The sequence below is a fragment of the Aythya ferina genome (assembly GCF_964211825.1).
Source record: "Aythya ferina genome assembly, chromosome: 4".
In the NCBI taxonomy this organism is placed as follows: Eukaryota; Metazoa; Chordata; class Aves; order Anseriformes; family Anatidae; genus Aythya; species Aythya ferina.
Window position 1 is genome coordinate 14,869,783 of NC_140300.1, and position 20,714 is coordinate 14,890,496.

Genomic DNA, 20,714 nt, shown 5'->3' on the forward strand with positions numbered 1-20,714 from the left:
CAACAAGATATATTAATATTTATTTTAAAATGTACTAGCATAGAAAACAAATATGATAGCAAGCATCACACCTATGCCAACCTATTTTCCTCAACTTGCAGTTCAGCCACTCTTGACAGCTGTTTCTGTAATCTCCAAAAGCCACCAAAGACATCACAGTTTCCTTAGGCTACTTACTCAGAACTTTTTTTAACCCTATAGATAAGTGGTAGTAAAACCTTACCCCAACCAAATTTTAAACCATTATTTTGTTATGCACAATGGCCAATGGTTTATAACCTTCTCTTTACAGCAATCTTTCACATATTTGAAAACTGTTAGTATGTCTTCAGTCTTCTTTTCTGTAGACTAAACAACTCCTCTTCTTTCAGTCTTTCCCTGTGTTGTCTTCTCTAGACTTCTGATTATTCTTGTTCTTTTCCTTTGGCTCCTCTCCACTTTCCTTGAGTGTTGTGCCAAAAACTGGATACAGTACTTTGGTTGAGGCCTTATACGTGCTGAGTAGAGTGGAAGTATTACTTCATGTGTCTTACATACGAGACTCCTGTTTATATATCCCAGTATGATGTTTGCTTTCTTCACGGTATGACATTGCTGACTCATACTGTTTCTGATTTACTGAAAGAAAAAAAAAAAAAAAAAAAAAAAAGAAAAACACACACACACACCACAACCTCTGAATCCTCTCCTGTTATCAGAATTTCATACGCTTATGGTTTTATTCCTATTTAACTGTGGTGCTTTCTACATGTCCCCATGGAATTTCATCTTATATTTCAGGTTACTTATAAAATTTGTCAATATAATTTTATTCATAGTACTGTCCTCCAAAATGCATGCTACATCTCCCAACTTGGTTTTATATGTAAATTTAAGAATTGTATTCTTTATTCCAAAGTCATAAAACATGCGATAATGCCAGATCACCACGCTCCCCTAGTTGCCATATCCTTCCAGTATGACAAGTGATAACAATTCTTGGTGCAGGCTTTAAGCAAGTTGAACAAAAGAGACAGCATAAGGTGTATAAAGTATAGACGTACTTTAACAAGCTATAAATATTTAATACAGCTTTGTATAACATCTGAATAGAAATAATTCCTGTTTCAATCCCTTTCAGGTTTTGTGTTTGCAATGCACGTCAGAAGTTTTCAATCTTACAAGTACACAGTTTTACTGAATCCTCAGTGGGATCAAGGTTCCTGATGCAAAAAAAAAAAAAATTACTCATGTATCCATGCATCTGCAGAATTGAGGCTAAATGCTTTCCCAGTGACATTCTTAAAGAGAGAGAGAGAGAGACTAATTTCTAATGGAAAACCAGACAGACACACATCTATGTCACTTTCTCTCTATACTTGAAAACAAATTAAGCGTGTTACTCATCAACTATTTTCCATTTCAGATCATCTTTTGGCCTAATTATACTGCAAGTTATCCTAAGTAAGAACTTCAGCAAGATCAGCACCAGGGCCCAGCTGAATGGCAGCTCTCAGGAGAAAGAGCAATGGGGACAACAAATGTGGAATTTTCCTTGAAGACTTCTGACACAGAGCTGTTGTACACTTACCATTAGGCATTTAAAAGTTCCATATCTCTCATCAGGGCAGACACATGCTTCAGTAAACCGCTGGAAATATTGGTGGAACTATCCACAACCCTGCTGATTCTGCCTCAGTCACCTTAAGAAAGAACAGAACAGATAAATTCAAAGCTTCCCAATTAAGTTACCTAAAACTCATGAACAAAAAGGGCGGTTTTTTCCTCCTTCCTCCAGAAAAAGATGTTTATATCAGTGCTCTCATAGCACGGGTTAGCAAGTGAAAACAAAGCCAGGCTCCTCATCCTTCATTACATTTTTTTTCCACCAGGAGCTTAGCTTTAAGTTTTTCCTCACAGAGGTCCGTAGCTCTGTCGGGGGAAACTTTTCCACTCAGGTCCCACGACCTTACGGCAGCCCCAACCCTTGGAGAACTCTCTTTTGGGAAATACGGGCTCCCAGCCCAGAAGGGAAGGAGCTGGGCCATGTGAGAAGATGGTGACCCTGTGCTGACAGGGCACCTGCCAGGAGGCAGGGGTGGCATGGCAGTCATTGGGCATGCATGCTGCTCCCCTCAGGGTGAAGGGGCAGAGGCTGAGGAGAAGGCATGAAGAAGAAAGGTTGTTAAACCCCGGCAAAATAAAAATTCCCCACTGCTTTTTTGTGTCTGAGAGAAGATAATTAAGAGTGATTTCGGGCCACAAGTGCAAAAGCAGGACAGTCGGACAGTCGGAGAATGTTCTAGACTCTGTGTATTTTACTTGAAATACAACAAAGACACATCTGTGCTATAATACATCTCCCCAAACATAATTTTATTCCTACAATACATTAATTTGTCCTCTAGAAAATCATCTGAACTTATTAAAAGTTATCTTCATCACCTAAGTGAGTAAACAATACAGAACTATTTTATCATGTCCTTAAAATTGTCTTAAGGCTGCATAACTGATCTGCTTAAATAAATGTTTGTATGTTAAAGCATCATTTTGCAAATAAAAAGAAAAAGTTGTTATGGGTAAAAAATGGATGTTTGTGATTGACCACCATGAAAGGTGGGGAGACAGCAGAGTAAAATAAGTAGAACACTCAGCCCCCAAAGCCTTCTTGCAGTTGTTAAGTGCATGGAAAACAGTGAGGTACCAAAATCCTTTATGGCCATAGGAAAATCAGTGTATGAGACTAAAGTTGCCCGGTGCTGTCAAATCTTTAATTGAAAATAGAAATACAAAAGAATACCGTTATTTTGATTTATACTAAAAAAAATCATTTTGACAATTTTGATTTATATAGCAGAGAAGACAATCAGGCTACATGTCTTTATATATCTTATTTGTCAAAGTTCAGCAAGCACATTAGCATTGTGCTGTGGTTATTTTACAGAGTGATATAGGTTGTCGATTCCAGCAGGCCCTCTAGAGAGAAGTTCAAATGTTTTTGTCATTGCAATCTTAACTAGTTTGTTTAATTCCCTAACCTGATGGTTCTTGATCAGTTGGGTTTTTGAAACACCTTGCAGAAGTCCCTGGGAGGTTGCTGAGAAGAGTAAACTAAATGTCAGAAGGCTTAAATTTAGTCAACATAGGTTTCCACTTTCAACTGAGACTTTCAAGAGTCCATAAAGCTTTGTTTGTTTATTTTTATTGCTGCTGCTGCAAACTAAGATCACTACTTCCATAGGAAATATCCATAGTAAGAATCAATCATTTGCATCATCCTTCCCTGTGTCAGACCTGTGGATGTTTCTCACATTCTGGTAATAGTTGTGAATCAAGCTCAATGAGGTAGAAATCTGGACTGATGAAAAAGGAACAGCATGTGTAAGATTCTGCAACCTTGCTGCCACCCTAATCAAGAATCCAGGGTCTTTAGCTAGCAAGTCATGCTGTTGTCTTCAGATCTTGATGGAAACAACACATTTATCAGTTTGACTGTGCGGGAACCTCGTCCTCTATTACCAGTACAAGCCCCTCCTTTATCTGCTGTTCTGCTGTTTCTTATTGTGCTTGTACACACACTCATTTCCTAATATACTTCATTCAGACCAGTTCTTCTGTTTCAAGTCACTTGCAGCTGAAATCCATAGACCCTCCTAATCTTCAAGATGTGAATTCCTACTACATCTGTTTGAATGAGGGAAGTGTCTTTCCTGAAAAGTGAACATGTTGCAGAAATAGGTGGAATGTGCATCAATAAAAAATAAATAACATCTATTATTATGGTGATCTTGGCACCCTGCTCCAGACCAGAGTAGAAAGCAGTTATTAGTGTTCATTGCAGTAGAGATTTCCAAATAAAAACAAAACAAAAACAAACAAAGAAACAAACAACAGCAACAAATGGTTTGTTCTTCATTGGTATCATCTCTAATGTCTTTACCAGATCATCTTTCTTCTGTGCTGTTTGATTATTGTGCCTTCAGTCAGGCTGAGTGATTAACACAGCTGACTAGACTGGCAACTGAATGGAAATGGCAAATAATCATTTGTTTTTAATACATGTAGAAAACAGTTCCTACTCAAGTTGGAAATCCTTGCTTTTGGAAGGGCATTCTTCCATCTTGCTTTCTGCTAAGCCAAGGTTGTTTAAGGAATAACTGCTTTAAGTGCTTGTTGATTACAGTGATGTAAATGTCTCTGGCCCAGACGCTGAAGTGAACAAGACTTTCCACACAGGAATATGGTTAAACTGAAGGCCGCAACTTTTATGAACTACATTGCATAATAAAACAGGGAAGAACCGCTAGCCAGATGTTCCCCACAAAATAACCAGTAAAACAGGACCAGTGAGGTTCACCAGGCACAAGAGTATGGAGGCCAAGCTAAATGTTTAAGAGAAGGCTAACCTCATCTTCCTTCCCGCAAAAGTGAAAAAGGCATTTGGTCCCAAATAGTACATCTCCTGCTACCCAGTCTGTGCTGGCGAGAGAAGAGTAAATTAAATAGTACAGTGTTGTTGTTGTTGTTGTTTTCTTTTTTTTCTTTGTGTAAGGTGCTAAATTTTCCCTGCACTGTGAAAAGGGAAATAGCTAAATAACACCTGGCCAGTACTTAAGACACCAACAGTAATTCTGGCCACAGCTAACCCAAAAAACCCACATTGGAAACTTGCTCTCCAGTTGTGTGAACTCACAAACAAGTTCTCTGGTCTTTCCATTAGCCAAATTTGCTACTGAAGCCACACCACATTTTCACTGTGGTAAACATTTTTTCTCGCTGTTGAAGGAAAGCACGCTAGCCAACTCAGAGTAGAAAATTCAGCTAAAGGCAGGCTAAATTACAACAACAGCTAGAGAAACAAAAGAGGTCAAAAAGACCTTCAGAACAAGAACTTATCTGGAGGAGAGGGAACTTACATTCACACAAAGTAGGTCTAATTGCTACTGAAAGAGTCACACAAATTTGGAATTTCTTGCCTGAACACCGGGGATCACGGGGAACTTTTGTTCCTTGTCTACAAACCACAGTGCTTGTTTGAATAACGGAGAAAGCTGTCCTTTTCACAGTGTTGACCTGATGACAGTCTAGTGAAAGGCCATGCCATGAAAATTTTCTTCCTCTTACAATAATTAAGGAAAATAATTCTCAGCCTCTTTTCTAGCATCTAAGAAGGCAGGATTGGAAGCAAACACCTGAATCATCGGTGTCCTCTTATAGAATCAGAAGAACCAGAAGGGCAAAACCAAGAAAAACTCATGGGCTGAGATAAAGACAGTGTAGTAAGTGAAGCAGAACTGCACATGCAAGTAAAGCAAAATAAGGGATTCCTTCACTATTTCCAGCAACAGACACATGTTTAGCTATGTCATGGAAGGCAGAGCCTCAACATACGTAACAGTTACTTGGGAAGGCAAATGCCATAATCCTGAATGTCCTCCCTTCCTCCTCCTTTCCCCCAGCTCTTATTGCTGAACATCATATAGTAAGGAATATCCCTCTGGTGAGCTAGAGTCAGCTGGCCTGGCTGTGTCCCCTCCCAGCCTATTGCTCACCCCCAGTGTACTTGCTACAGTGGCAGAATGGGAAAAAAGAAAGGCCTTGATGTTGTACAAATGCTGTTAAACATCAGGGTGTTATCAATGCTGTTTTAGTCAACAATCCATAACATAGCACCGTACTGGCTGCTATAAAGAAAATTAACTCCATCCCAGCCAGACTCAGTACACTACAAAACCTGAGCTAGTGCCTACAAATTAAACCATAAGCTAAATTCATTGATCAGAGCTCTCTGTCATTATGTTTGGTGCTTAAACTGTCTTGTAGTTCTTGCCCGATGCTTTTTTCATCCTGTAGCTTCAGCAGTCTTATAGTTTATAATCTTTAATTTTATCGGTCTAACCAAAACACTGCCTTTCAGTTTCCTTCAGTCTTTTTTTTCCATTCTAGTTTCCCTTCAGTGTCCCCTATCCCTTGATCATCTTAACAGTTCCCTGCACTTGTTCTAGTCTCATTTACCAGTCCCTCCAAGTAAGCATGTTAGAGAGTCAGATAACATCTTAGCAGTCTTTTGTCCAACTCCCTTCTCTCTGTCTTAAGTCTTCAGCCAATAAATGCTAGGATTGCATTTGTTTTTTCACAGATAAATCACAATGGTGACATACAGTTCCAATAGATCTAGCAGCCAATGCATTCCCTTGTTTAATTGTTAGTTATGATGTGTTATCTTCTCCTGAAGATTCAGTTGCTAGTTTCCAAGTGCAGCCATTTATATATGGCTGAATCTTATCCCACAGTCAACCAGTTCTTTTGGCCCAATATCTTGAAACACTGCTATAGCTTTTGAACATTCTCTTATCAGTTACTCAGACTAATCCTTCTTTTTTGTGGTCAGCTCATCAAGAAATGCAAGATTGCAACTGAAGCATAGAGCTCCTTGAGGTAGCCCAGCCCTTCCAACATGACACTTCTTTCAGTAATACCATAATCATTTTCCCTTTAGCTAGTCCACCCATCTTACAGATAATTTACTGATTTCCACCTTTCTAACTTGATGAGTAGCTACCCTGCCTTTAGTAAAGTCCACATAGATGATACCTACTATATACCTCTTGTCTAAAAAATCTTTCAGCAAAGAAAACTGTCACGTCAATCTGACACAATCTACCTGAAATAAACCTGTGTTGCAATGTATCCTATTTTCTACTTGCCTAGGGGTCCTTATTAATTTTTCTTTTCTCACACTACGCTTTATGCCAAGAGAAGTCCCTTGGAAGTACATCAGTAAATGCTTTTATATAGTCTATCAATCTGTGAAGATATGATCTACTCATGAACAATTTACAAGAAGAAAAAATCTGTTTTATTAATTGCAAATGATTATTAAAATGTCCCTGATAGTGAATTTGTCCTTTTCAGCATTTTTGTAGTTGGCCTCTCCAACAATTATCATTCTTTATTGATATCTGTCCCAAGAACTGCACATACATGAGCTGAATGAATCTTGACCTGGGAAATTCACTACCATCCCTTTTCTGCCAAGCCTAACTGACCTGCTAAATGTCCTACATGATGTCAGCCTCAAAGGCAAGATTAGAGCTCAAGGCCTCCTACCTTGAACTCTCCAGAAATACATTTATCTCCGTCACTAAACCGCAGGTGTTACAGTCATGACTGCTCTATCTAAACAGGCAATTCTGTGTTCACTGCAGCACATGCCAACTGTGCTTTCAGTGTGCTCTAAACTAAATGGTTCCCTAGACTCTTAGGCTTTCTTTTACTAGTCTCTGAATAGCACAGAAAAAATATTCTGGGTTATGATCTGCTTGGCAATACCTGAACCTCTGTTCCAGCAGCTTTTTTTTTTTATTTTTCAGAAAGAGATCTCTGCAGACTTTAAGTGATGTTTGTTATGCTCATGGTTATGCATCTGCATTGCTCTTCAAGAAGACCCCATACTGTATGGGAAAAATCTGTTGCAAGTCCAGTTACCCAGAGACTCAGATGTGAAGAGATAAAAGCCTGTTGCTCCTGTCCTTCACAGCTCCACCTGCTTGTCTATAAATATCTTAACTGGAAGGTACTGGTGATCTAGTACAGTCGTCTATCCTGTTGAATAAAACTGCTTCGTTGTTTCCTGGTTCTGCTCTATGACTGTGGCAAGTTCCTGTTTCTTTCTTTATGCCTAGTTTGCAAGTTGTAATTTTTATGGAACAAATATGAGCCAATGACTTGTTGTGTAAATCACCTAGAGAACTGAGATCCTCATCCCTGACAACGAGTTTTGGGCTGCCTTGCCTATACAAGCAGAATAGTCTGTCAGTTGTACAACTCAGCCTGATTATTTAATATAAATATATATATATGTATATAAGTAATTATTTCATCTAATTACTTAGCTGGATGCACACTTTTCTGTGACACCTTCATGGAGACATAGGTTTTCACCAACTGCAGACACCCAAGCTTGATTTTCTTGACTAGACAATTATTCCAGTCCAAAACGAGTTTGAAATGTCTGTAAAGTGTCATTTATTAGCCTCCCACTCACGCTGTGTTGCTGCTGGAGAATACACGAGATGATGGGCCTGATGTTACCTCCATAAACCATCCAGCCACTCACCCACCGAGCCATGTCAGTGCAACCTGTCAGCAAACGGAGGCAAAGATGATGGCAATATTAAATACCCCTGTGTACTTTGCCAGGAAAGTGATCCCCATTTCAATAACCAAATGTAGCACGTCTTAATCAGCTCTGAAATGTCTATTGTGCCCGAGAGGCATTCTTGTCACCAACCAGAGTGACAGAGGGCTCTGACACATCAGAGAGCAAACAGCTGCAGCAGCTCGAGATGTTATCATCCCCACTCCCTCCATTATTTTCTACCACACCTCTGCCCACGGTTACCACCACCACAAGAGGTTTGGGAAAAATGAATGTGTACCCATACCTCCGTCACACCTCAGCCTCCTGTGAGCAGCAAGGCTGGGCACATATCCATCCCTTCTGCCATCTTGGCTATCCAGCAAGCCAGGCAGCTCATGTCCTGGCTGGGCAGCTGGGGAGGATGGTCAGATTCAGCAGCTGGCCTGTCATAGCTGTAGTAAACATACTCTCTTGGATATTATTGGTGTTATTTAACACAGTAAAGCTCACAGTTCTGAGATAATGTATCTCAGCTGGAATGACAGAGGGCTAGAGTTTCAGAGACTTTCTGTCTATCCTTCTTATTGCATACAACAAACTAAAATGAGAATGAACTGCTAATAATACATGAGTCTGACCAGCAAAATAATGTCTGGGATAACTGATTTTCAAAACTCTCTTCTAGTGTGTTATCAAAACTCACTTACCCAAAACTCACCCAAAATGCTTTCATTCAATGCTAGTCTAAGTGCTCCCAAACTAATTTCCTCCCAGGAAATTTCATATCTTTGAGGCCTCTTAAATTACTGCTGCCAAAACTATAGGTGTTCTTGACAGAGCTGGATTAGCTTTATGATATGATTATCTCAGATCTATGTCAGCCAAACTGTTAGCAGCCAGAGGAGTATAGAAAATGGTCAGTGAGTAAGAGATTGTTAGGGGTAGTACATGAGGAAAAAATAAAAGTAAAGATTGTGACATGATTTACATAACTAGTTCTGTACTCAAGTAGACTGCAGTTAAGGTTTTGAGGATATGCAGGTGTTACTAATGATATTAGGCGTTCTTTTCAATGTCTTGAGGCTTTCATCACATATCCCTGTAGAATCTAATAGTTGTTGACTATAATAGAATAATCTAATAGAATCTAAACCTGTTGGTTTGGCTAACTTGTTCCTCGGGGAAAATTCTTGCTGATTAATAGATAGAGTAGATAGATAGATAGGTAGATAGATAGATTGATTGATTTTCAGTTTGGCAATATATTAAATTAAGAATTTGTACAGTTCATTGCAAGTGAAATACTATGAAATACAGTGAAAATTAAATACTGTGAAAAAATACGCATCTAGAGTGCTAAGAAAACCAAGATTCAGACATACAATTAGGTGCGCTAAGTCTTTAATTTTTCTCACCATGCAACACAAATTGAAATGTTTGGTGTGATTGCTATAGTTACTTTTAACTAGAGTAACCATTTTTATAAGAAAATTTGAATTTTGTCTTGATAGTGTTCCCTTACATGGACAAACACACTCACTCCCAAGCCGCACACACAGATGTGCATTTTATGTGTGACTGTTGGAGCACATCAAATGAAGTGGCTGGATTTTAGATTCTCACTGGCAATCATAAACCTGTTGGAGGCTGTGCAATTCTGTCACTTTGCTTTGGTGCTTCAGTGGCAGCTGTAATCTTCTGAAAACAACAACAAAAAAAATTGCTCTCATAAATGTCTGAGCTGTTTGGCTGAGTTCCTGAGATCCTTTCCCTACACAAAACTGCCTCCTCCTCAAGCTCTGTTAATGCACTGAAGTGTTACCAGAGGTCTCCACTGATCTCACTGTGTCACGCAAGAACTTTCCCAAAATATTTCCTGATGGATTTTAAGCATTAATTGGTATGTGTTGGTGTGTTTTCATTTGTCCTGAATCATTCAGTGACTGTCTCAAGTGCAAAACAAGGATCCTTGAGCCAGACTCTTGCCATGCACATGCAAAGCATTTTTGTGAGATCAAAGGAGAAAATCTGGCTAGTCTGAAGGATGATATCACGGCTAACCCTGTTTTATTTTCTGAGAATGAATAAAGCTTTATACAACATACAATGTAAACACAACAGAGGGCATGAGCCTGTCAGCCTATCACTGACATGAGACATGCATACCTGGATTCTGACAAGGATGTTTTGTGAGCAAATGCAATAATGAGGCTTTTAAAAGCAGGCATTTAAGAATAGTGACTGGTACAGAGCTGTGCTCATACAAGTTGTGATTTAAAAGGCTGGAGGCCTCAAGGTGAGCCACTAAAATTCAAAATGACAGAAACTTAGAAATATTTATTGCTCTGTATTTAATAAAATTTACATTTACAAGCTGTCAGTTTGAAATGCTGAATAACTCATAGGTTAGAATACCGAACACCAGTTCTGTTTGTGCCTGAAGTTCATTATTTCCTATTTACAGTGTTCCTCAGAAACTCAGAATAATCTTTCAATCCAAGACTTTTTGTTATCTCCGTTAATTCAGATTCAGCCCCAAAAATTAACTGGTTTGCAAGAAAGAAGGTCAAGGAAAGACATGCATCTTGTCTGTAAATAATAATTATTATTATTATTATTAAAAGCTCCCTGCCTGCTTGTTTAATGTGCTAACATGAGAACATTAGGGCAAATGTACCATCTACTGCTTGGTTGCTCCAACTGCCTGGAGTTTTTGTTAATTTATGGACTCGGTTATGTAGGCTCTTAAATCCAGTAGATTGGTGGGTGGTAAGGTGGATGGTTAATGAAGAAACATGGAGTAGGAAACTGCTTTAATGCCTGTTTTATATGTATCTTGGGTAACATTTTTAGGAGGACAGGAATCAAAGATTGTAACATTAAGAAACTCTCAAGACAGGAATAAATGTACATGGTTTAAGGCACCCCTAAAAATTATGAGATGGCTAATATCCCCATGATTCTGTGGTCTGTTCTAAAACAAAAATATTAAGCCTAATGTTTGGCTCTGTATAATAAAAACAGATTATCTAATGGTTTCCAGTGGGAAATATGAGAAAGACTGTTCATAAAACCTCCAAATAGTTATGAATTATAAAGACTTCCTCATTTTCAGTATAAACTGAGACCCCGATATAAACTATTAGATATTTATCCACATGCTCTCAAAGGGACTGCACGTGGACATTTTTAATTAACATTATTTGCAACACCTTCCTCAAGTTGTTCATTATTAATCTGACGTGTTTTGAAGTCCTTACCAGAAAGTTTTCATCACTTACTCTAATTACACCATTCTTATGTGACTTTAATACTTTTAAAAGGATACAGTGATTTGTAATCTATACTTATTTTAATTAAAAAAGAAAACTCTGTTTAAGTAATCCAAGTCATAGCATACCAAAAAAAAAAAAAAAAAAAAAAAAAAAAAAGTCAGGAAACATTAAATAAACTTTGGTTCATTCTCTTTAACATGCTATTAGGCCTTCTCTGTAAGGAGAAATATATATATAGAAAGAGAGATAATGTAAAAGAAAAGACACAACTTGACAAGCTTTCTGCATTTCCCAATATGTCTCTGTTGTCCCCATTTCAGCCAGCCCTTTCCAGCTCCCCCAAATGTTTTGGTGTTTACTAGTGGGCATAAAACAAGAAAATCACCCTCAGTTCACCTCACGTGTACAGCAGGGCAGTTCTTTTCAGCATCAGTGTTCAGAGTGATGCTAAAGCTAGGGTACCAGCTTCCTTGTCTTGCCTTGTTTGAATTATTTTCCTTAGCTTCTCTCTTTCATGCAGTTACACCCACTGAAGTCATACACCAGAACTGCATGGTTAGCAGTCACTGAGTCTGCAGAGATCTGTTGGAGGTTTCAGCAGTGGTAGCAAAGGTAGAAAATGTGTGGGAAAGTATTGCCATGACCCTCATGCTCTTGTCCACAAAGGGTAGATCAATGGTAGATCAAGATGATTTCTTCCTGGGGAATGGTGAACGTGACTGGAAGTGCCACTGGAGAGACGTAAGAGATCAGCAAAGGCTGAGTCACACCATGATAGTCACACCATGATAGACACAGAAATACCTGCTCGTTCCTCCAGGTCCAACAGACTCACATATGCTTAAACCTTTCCTCTTTGGCTAGCAGCTAACATATTGAAATTCAGAGTCTTAAATAAAACCAGCACTTGGCATTTCCTTTTGAGAGCACGTGTCAGACTGTCTGCAGACTCCCTAACACTTTTTCTTTGCAATTGCACCTTTTAATTGAAACTTAGTGACAATTGACTCTGATTTTGTAAATAATAGCTTAAACTCTAGGACACAAGATGGCAGTGTCAGACGCAATGTGCCAGGGCAGCAGGGGACTGCAGGCTGGCTCAGCTGCATCTCCTGGGAGTGGGGCAGGAGCAGGCAGCACAGAGGACTTGGTGCTCTCCTTGATTGCCCCATGGAAATATTGCTAGGAAATTAAGAGACATTTTTGTTCCCAGAATATATAGAAAATACCCTGCAGAAGGGATAACAAACAGTATTTGCTGCAGAACTGGTCTTACTTCCTTGCAGATATCTGGGATCTCTACAGTTTAATACTATGTTAGAACATAAAATAAGATATGCCTTCCAAAGTTATCAACAAAAACTGACCACTGTGAATTTGCTTTTCTTTTCTCTGGGCTTATCTTAGCAGAGAACAGAGATCTAGGCTGTTTTTATTCTTTTTTTTTTTTAATTTATTTTATTTTATTTTTCAAAACACTTATATCACTTCTCACTATAGCTGGTTAGAGTGAGTCATAGTAAGAGCTCAGTCTTTATCAAAGGCATACAGGAAAGTTTATTTATTAGTTCTTAAATGCCATGGTTTTGTCTTCTTGCTTGCTTTTGGAAGCTCACTACAACTAACATGTGAGGTTGAGGGTGATGAAAGAGCAAACACGATTTAAAACCTGTGGCCAAAGCCCCAGCTCAGACCTGGCAGAAATGAACCATTTTTGGAGTCCAGACACCTGGAAAGGTCTCGGTAGGGACAAAGACTTTAATGACCCTTTAACCACACCACTATGTCCAAACCCAATGATGGCAATTAACACTCCCTGGTCTGCTGAGTTTGGGGCTTCTTAGTGGAGTGTTCTTGATGACTTCCCTCGTGCTGCTGAGCACCTGAGCCCCAGCCCTGCTCCTGGGGAAGGCCACGGGACTGGTCCTTTGCATGGACCCTCCTGGTTCCAACCAAGAAACACTTTCAATGAGCTTCATTGCTTGAGCAAGGACTCTTTAGAATTGCTCTGACTTTTCCTTATGCTAACTTGATGGCACAAAAGCCTGTCCTTGGGAGGAAAAAAAAAAAATAAAGAGCAAGGAAGACATCTGAGAAGAAAGTCGAAATTCTGTGTGGGGCTGTAGGCCCTGTTCTGACCCACACACCCCAAAGCCAGGTAAGCACACAGTGTTTGGTGCTGCCAGGGAGATACAGAGGCAGGGCCCTGTCCTACAAAACTGTAGTGATTAGGGGGGAGTCAGTGCTCAGTCATTGGTGGATGGGAGCAGGTGGGGTGGTCAGGCACTGCTGCTGGCAGCAGGGAGCAGAGCAGTGAGTCCCATGAGACCAGTCTTCTAGGGATCCCTGGTGAGACCCATGCTGTAGCAGTTTGATCCTATCCCATCCCATCTCACATCACAGAAACAATTCAGAAATGGGGAGATTCATGACTTTCCCCAAGAAAGCCTGACCCTGCACTGCTCCATGCCTCAACCCCTCTTCCCACCTCAGCTCCACGGCCTGGCCAGACCCCATCCTAAAGCAGTGCACTTGAACAGGGACTGATTTTTGCAGCGATGCTGCTCTACCAAGGTGCTGTGTGCTGCTCAAGCTTACGCACTTCTCCAGTTGACCTAGAAAGGAGAAGATCAAGTGGGAGTGAGAGGAGAAAGGATGAGAAGCTGGCTGAGGAGCCAGGCAGTGCAAGCACTGGTGGGGACCCTCCAGAAAAAAAGGGTTAAAGCACCCCGACAGCAGGTAGCAAAGAGACGGGAGGGGACACAACACTTCCTCCATGCAGTATGGGGACAAGGAGACAGGGCAGGGATCCTGCTTGAGCACTCCCTGGCTGCACCAGTGCCTTGCCATGGGATGTGCTTTGGGGCTGCCTTCCCTCACAGAAGCTGGTCACTCGGTACCTGATATTTGACTTGTAAAAAGTGTGAGAGATGTGCTTAGCTCTTGGAGAAACTGCAATACACCTCAGCCACGCCATGGATGTTTGACTGGAAGCCAGCTCCTTCTCAGCAAAATACCTCTCTGGGAACGAAGAAAACTCAGGCAGGCGACCCACGCAAGTGCTAATTTGAAAACTCATGGAAAAGGAGAAAATCTCCAGCTTTCTTCGTTAAAAGCCATTGTGGTGGCCAAAACACTTCAGTGCCTGGCTCACCGGGCTTGCTCTTGGCGGGGCCGTTTTGCTGGAGTCACCTCGGGAGTGCCAAGTTCAGGCGGGACTTGCGACAATCTGTCAAAATTCAGCACTCTCCTGTCGCTGACAGTTCCTTGTGACCGCCCCGAGCTGTCACCCGAGGGCAGCCCTTCCTCTGCCCACTGGCTGCACCCCCCCGGCCCTGCCGCTCCCCTCGGCCCCCGCTGCCTCGCCGCAGCTCCGGGCAGCAGCGCTGCCGTCAGGGAGTGTCTTGCAGTAAATAGGGAAAAAAAAAAAAGAAAAAGAAAAAAAGGAAAAGGAAAAGGAAAAGGAAAAGGAAAAGGAAAAGGAAAAGGAAAAGGAAAAGGAAAAGGAAGAGGAAGAGGAAAAGGAAAAGGAAAAGGAAAAGGAAAAGGAAAAGGAAAAGGAAAAGGAAAAGGAAAAGGAAAAGGAAAAGGAAAAGGAAAAGGAAAAGGAAAAGGAAAAGGAAAAGGAAAAGGAAAAGGAAAAGGAAAAGGAAAAGGAAAAGGAAAAGAAAGAAAAAGAAAAAGAAAAAGAAAAAGAAAAAGAAAAAGAAAAAGAAAAAGAAAAAGAAAAAGAAAAAGAAAAAGAAAAAGAAAAAGAAAAAGAAAAAGAAAAAGAAAAAGAAAAAGAAAAAGAAAAAGAAAAAGAAAAAGGAAAAGGAAAAGGAAAAGGAAAAGAAAAAGAAAAAAGGAAAAGGGAAAGGGAAAGGGAAAGGGAAAAGGAAAGGAAAGGAAAAGGAAAGGAAAAGGGAGAGAAAAAGAAAAAAAAGAAAACTAAAAAGTAAATAAAGAGAAAATTTTAAAAAGGAAGTAAAAAAGAAAAAAGAAAAAAGAAAAAAGAAAAAAGAAAAAAGAAAAAAGAAAAAAGAAAAAAGAAAAAAGAAAAAAGAAAAAAGAAAAAAGAAACAGGAAAAAAAAAAGAGAACAAAAAGAGAACAAAAAGAGACAAGAAAAAAGAAATAAGAAAAAAAGAAAAAGGAAAAATACGAAAGAGTGAAAATGAAAAGGAAAAAAAGAAAAGGAAAAAAATAAAAATAAAAAAGGAAAAGGGAATAAGAAAACTAAAAAAAAAAAGAAAAGAAAACGGGGAAAAAAAGAAAAAATGGGAAAAAATAAGAGAAAAAAATAAAAAGAAAATAACAAAAAGAATAATAGAAAGAAGCAAGAAAAAGAGAAAATGAACAATGAAAAAAAAAAAAGTAGTTAAAGCGGAGCTGTCGGGTTCGCGTGGGTTCGAAGTTTTTGCGAGTCGGGGAAACGAGGGAAACAGGGAATAGGAGAGACGAGTCCGCGGGTGTTTTTGTAGGGTCGCTCAGGGTTTGCCCCACGAGGAGCAGGGCGATCCCGCAGCGTCTCGGGCGTGTCACGGGCGGGCAGCCCTGGCTCGGGTCTGCCCCAAACACGCGTGGCTCTGCCTGGCCCTGTCTCTGGTTAGGCCTTGGGCCGCGTCCGAGAGCATTTCGTGGGGAGACAGAGAACGGCAGCATCCGCATCCCTCCTCTGCTCCTCGCTGCCCTGCCTGGCGACTGTGCCGGGGATACCCACAGGCTGTTATCCCTGCCCAAGGGAACTTTTCCACCGTCAGGGAGGCAGAAATATTTAGGGCTCACAAAGACGGCGGCGAGGGGGTCTTCTCGCCCTGCAGCGCTTGGCACGGAGGTGTTCGTGAAAAATAAAGGAATAGATTAAAAAGTCAGCCGGGGTGCGGAGGGGCCGGGGCCGTCGGGAGCATCGCATTTCCAGGACATGGAGCGGCGGTACGGGGATGCTCTGAACGGAAAGTGGCTCCGGGCCCCTTCGTTTGACCACTGATCCTCCCCCCGAGCCTGCTGTTCTGTCCCCCTGCGCATCCTCACGTCGAGGAGAGCCAGGAAAACCAGCCCACGGAGGCGCCTCGGGTTTGGGGGTTTTCCAGCCGGGTTTTCTCCGATGTTCGTTCCCGATCGCCCCTTAAAGAGGCAGCCGGAGGGGCTTGGGTTCGGGAGGGGGCCGAGGGGGAGGCTGTGGAGGCCGTGGAGGCCGTGGAGGCCGGAGGCCGGCCCTCCCTCGAGGAGAAGGGGCTCGGTGCAAACGGCATCGGGGCCTCGCCGCCGAGCGTTTCAGCCACATATGGTGGGTGGATTTAGGTGTCAAAAGCCGGCGAATTAGAAATGGTAATTGTCCGTCATTATGGGTGAAACGCGATCTATCACAACAACTGGAACATGTCTGGGCGCTAGCAAAAATAATTTGAATGATTAGCGATCATTATGGATGTCAAGCCGCGTCCATTAAGTTGTATGGAGAAATTACCCTTGACGTGCGGAATCAAGCTCCAAGCGTACAGGCCTGGCATTGAGGGCACCCTCCCCGCCGGCTGAGGGAGGCCGGCAGCACCTCGGGGCGCCCGTGGGTGCTGCGGGCACACCCCGGAGGGCAGAGGCCGTGGGGTGCTGCTGGGGGATGCCGTCCCCGAGGGGGACCCGTCTGAGCCCCCTGCTCCAGCAGGAAGGCACGGCCGGCATCCCGCTCCCTCCGAGTCCCCCGGTGCCCTCCTGGCCAAGGGGCTCCTCGCACACGGGATCCTTCCCGAGGCGAGACCAATTCGCAAGCAATTTGCACTTTGTGAGGCTTGCGTATTTTTTTTTTTTTTCCGAGAGAAGATGTCGTTTCTTTCCTTTTAAAGCTCCCCCCTTAAGGCGAGGGCTGGAAATTGAATTGTGTGTATTTTTTTTCCCTGCGCCCTCTCCCTTCGCTTCTAATCCTTTTTCGGCGAAATCAGTTGTTCGCAAAGGCGAAGCGGATATTTCACCGTCTTTTGGAGGCGTTGTTGGCAAACCATGCCAAGGTGATCCCCAACAGCCTGACACGGCCATCCATGCACAGCTCCCCGGGCTCCGCGAACCCACGGCGCACCAGAGGGAGAGAGGAAAAACGCCTTGGGAGAGAGGAAAAGCGTCGTTTTCTTCCAGGAATCTTTTTTTTTTTTTTTTTTTTTTTTTTTTTAAATCCGATAAATTAGCCAGATTTGTAAGAAATTAAAGCAACCTGGGAGACCCTTGACAAAAGGACAGCCCGCAGCCCTGCAGAGCGGTGCCCGTAAGCAGCAGAGGAGCGCAGATATTCCCTTCTCGGTGCGCTCGCTGGGAAAACGCGGTGCGGCCGCAGAAATTCCCCGTTTGTGATTACAATTTGTTCCTAACCGAATACATGGAGCTGAGAATGAACCCTTTGTTATTATTATTATTATTATTATTTAGTTAGCCGAGGCACAATATTTGTTTACTCTGATCGCCTTGGGCACCGCAGACTCGGTAAATCCGTTCGCGGCAGCCTCCCGAGAGCCAAACGGCCCCGTTGCCCCTGCTCCGGCACCAGCCCTGCCCCGGCCGCCTTCCCCAGAGACCCCAAGCACGGCAGCGTTTGCCCGTCGCTGTCCCAAGCCGAAGAGCCCGGCACGAAGCTCGCCATCAACACCCGGTGCTGCCGGCGGCGATCGGAGCCGCCTCCCTTCCCTCCTTCCTCTCCCAGTCTTACCCCGGCTTTATTCTTACGGGTTGCAAATCTGTATTATTCCCACCCAAGCCAAAAATAATATTAGTCCTCTCCACGCGCATTTCATCCCTAATTATCACTCGAGTCCTTTGCGACACAAAGACTTTCCCCGGCTGCTCGGAGCGCGGATCCACGGGCAGAGCGTTTGGGTTTGCCCCTGCCCCGGAGAAAAGCCTGGGGCCGGGGGGGTCCCGCTATGGGGCGGCTGCAGCGGGGAGCTCAACACCGACGGCGAGCGGGGTCGTCAAGCAGCCACCTCCCTCCGGAGCAGAAAGGCAGGGCTCGCCTCTGAACCAGCTTTTTTTTATTATTTTTTATTCCTTTTTTTTTTTTTTTTTTCCTGAGCCATCATCGCTTGCAGGATTTGCTTTCCCCACAGAGCAATCGAGGAAACAAAGCCGCAACCCGCGCCGCCCAGCAGCCGCCTGCTGCCCCATGAGTTCTCGTCCCAGTTTAGCCCCAAATAACCCCCCCCTACCCACCCCGCCGCCCCTCTGCCCCTGTCCAACCGAGCCCCCGCTCGCCCGCTGCTGCCGTCCGGCCCCGAGAAGCTGCAGGACAGGCACTTGTGCTTTTTCCCAGCCTTGCCACCGTTTTTCAGCTCGGGGCTTGTGTCCCAGGAGAGCCCTGTTCCCTGTTCTCTGGCCGTCCTCGCTCGCGGGGTGGGGGGGGGAGCACTGGGCTGCTGTGCAGTCGGCCGTGCAAGAAAAGGCTGCGTGGAGCCTTCCGAGCCCCCGCCTTGGGTTCTTTTTAAAATAAATAAGAGCAATAATAATAGTTGAAAAAATGTTTGAATTATCCACGAGCCCTAATACATAGGTTTATATTCTATCACCAGCGGTGTCCCTAACCGGCGGAGATTCTGGGGAGCCCAAACGCCGGCCTCTTTTGCTACCGAGCCTCACTTGAGGCTAAAAGCCACGGGCGCACCTGAGAGCCCAAGGGATGCGAAAGCCGCATCTCCGCAGTCCCCGCTCTTATTTCCAATGAGCCCACTGCTAGTGGCACTGCTCTCCAGGATCCCTTTTGGGACCAGCCATGGGGTCACACCTCTCGGCGAGGAGGCTGGGATCCTTCTTCCCCAGCCTCTCCACGGACTCTGGGCAGCCAAGAGCTCCCAGCTCCAGGACTAAAGCTCCCCTGGGCTTTCTGCTCGGTCCCTAGGGCCCCGGCCGAGCCCTGGGCAGGGTGGGAGGGGGCAGCCCTGCCCCCCCACCTGCCCTACACCGGAATGGTGCCGGATCGCGCCGGGCACCGCCACTGTCGCCCCCCGGCCGTGCCCTCCCTCTCGGCTCCGTGGGCTCCTCCCAACAGCTCCAGGCTCCTTCCTTTTTGCAAAGAAAATACCATAAATGCCAATACTTAAAATAAAACTAAATAAAGGAATAAATAAAAGAGCAAATCCCACCTGCGGGGGACATTCCGCCCGCTCCTCGCCAAGGCACCGGCAGCCGTCGGGGGGAAATGCGGCACCCGGGGTGCGCAGGGCCCTTCAGACATCTCCAGCCGAGCCGGGAGGGGGGGATCCAGGTAGAGCCCCCTCGCCCACCGGCCTCTCTGCTAGCCCCCGGGGGTGGGGGAGCTCTGCCGAGGCTGGAGAGCGCTGCCCCGGCGCAGTGCGGTGCGGGGTCCCGGCGCCCTGTGGCTCAGCAGGGGACGCGCTGCTTTTGCTCCCTGGCTGCTGGTGCCGCTCCCCCTGCAACAGGCAATGGCAGGACACAGCCCGCATTTCATTTTTGGGAGACTTTTGGACAGGAGAAAGGGACTCGTCAAGGCTGGCAGTGGTGGCGGCCCCGGGGATGGGACGAGGAAGAAACGCTCAGGATTTGTGACATCACCTCGGCCAAAACCAATCCCCCCGCTGCCACAACCGCTGTCACCACCTCTGGACTCCCCTGAACGCAGGGCTCTGGCTTTGTACCCTCCAAGCTCCCTCCAAGGGCTCGGCTCTGCCCGGCGCCGGGGCTCCCGCTCATCCCCGTCTGGGCCGCCCCGGTGCCCAGCGTCCCCGCTCCCTTCTCGGGCAGAGTCCCCAGCGCTGCTCGCCCGCTCGGGCACCTTCAACCCCGTCTCACGGAGCCGCTTGATCCTCGCACCTTCGCAGCTGCAAGGCGGTGGCGAAAGGTCCCTCCCGGCCGGGCACCCCGCCACCCTCGACGACAGGCGTGTGGCCGCCCTCGGGGCTCCTCTCTCCCCTCCGACGGGAGAAGCGGAGCGGAACGGGGCCTGCAAAACCCCTCTCCGGCCGAGAACAGGCCCTTAACCCCCAGGCCACCTTTGCCCTCCGCTGCCGGTTGCCGCCGGGAGGCCGGGCAGGTGCCGCGCCGTCGGGAGCAGGCAGCGGGCACGGCGGGCATCCGAGCACCCGAGCCCGGAACCTCCTTCTTCTGCACTGATTTCTACCTGAGAAGCGCGTGTGAGAAGGGAAACCTACGTGGTTTCCTGTTTTATTGCCCTGCGAGCGAGCAGGAGGGATCTAAATATAGGCAGCCTTCTGGGCGCAGAGCTGGTCTCTGCGCCTGTGCGAGCGTTTCATACACAAACACGAGCGCCTGTGGAGACATATGCAAAGATATACACAATTTACATTACATTTCAACAATCGAATTTCTCGTAGCTGCGGTAGT

General features: G+C 44.6%; 1 long non-coding RNA gene across 1 annotated transcript; it reads right to left on the reverse strand.

Moving 5' to 3' along the window:
* Positions 1 to 3: 3 nt before the first annotated feature.
* LOC311436886 lies at positions 4 to 19,703 on the reverse strand. The gene is made up of 3 exons (XR_014693155.1): positions 19,496 to 19,703; positions 1,571 to 1,682; positions 4 to 618 (listed from the first exon to the last, which is right to left on the reverse strand). It is a non-coding gene; the product is annotated as an uncharacterized lncRNA (long non-coding RNA).
* Between the last annotated feature and the right edge of the window lie 1,011 nt (positions 19,704 to 20,714).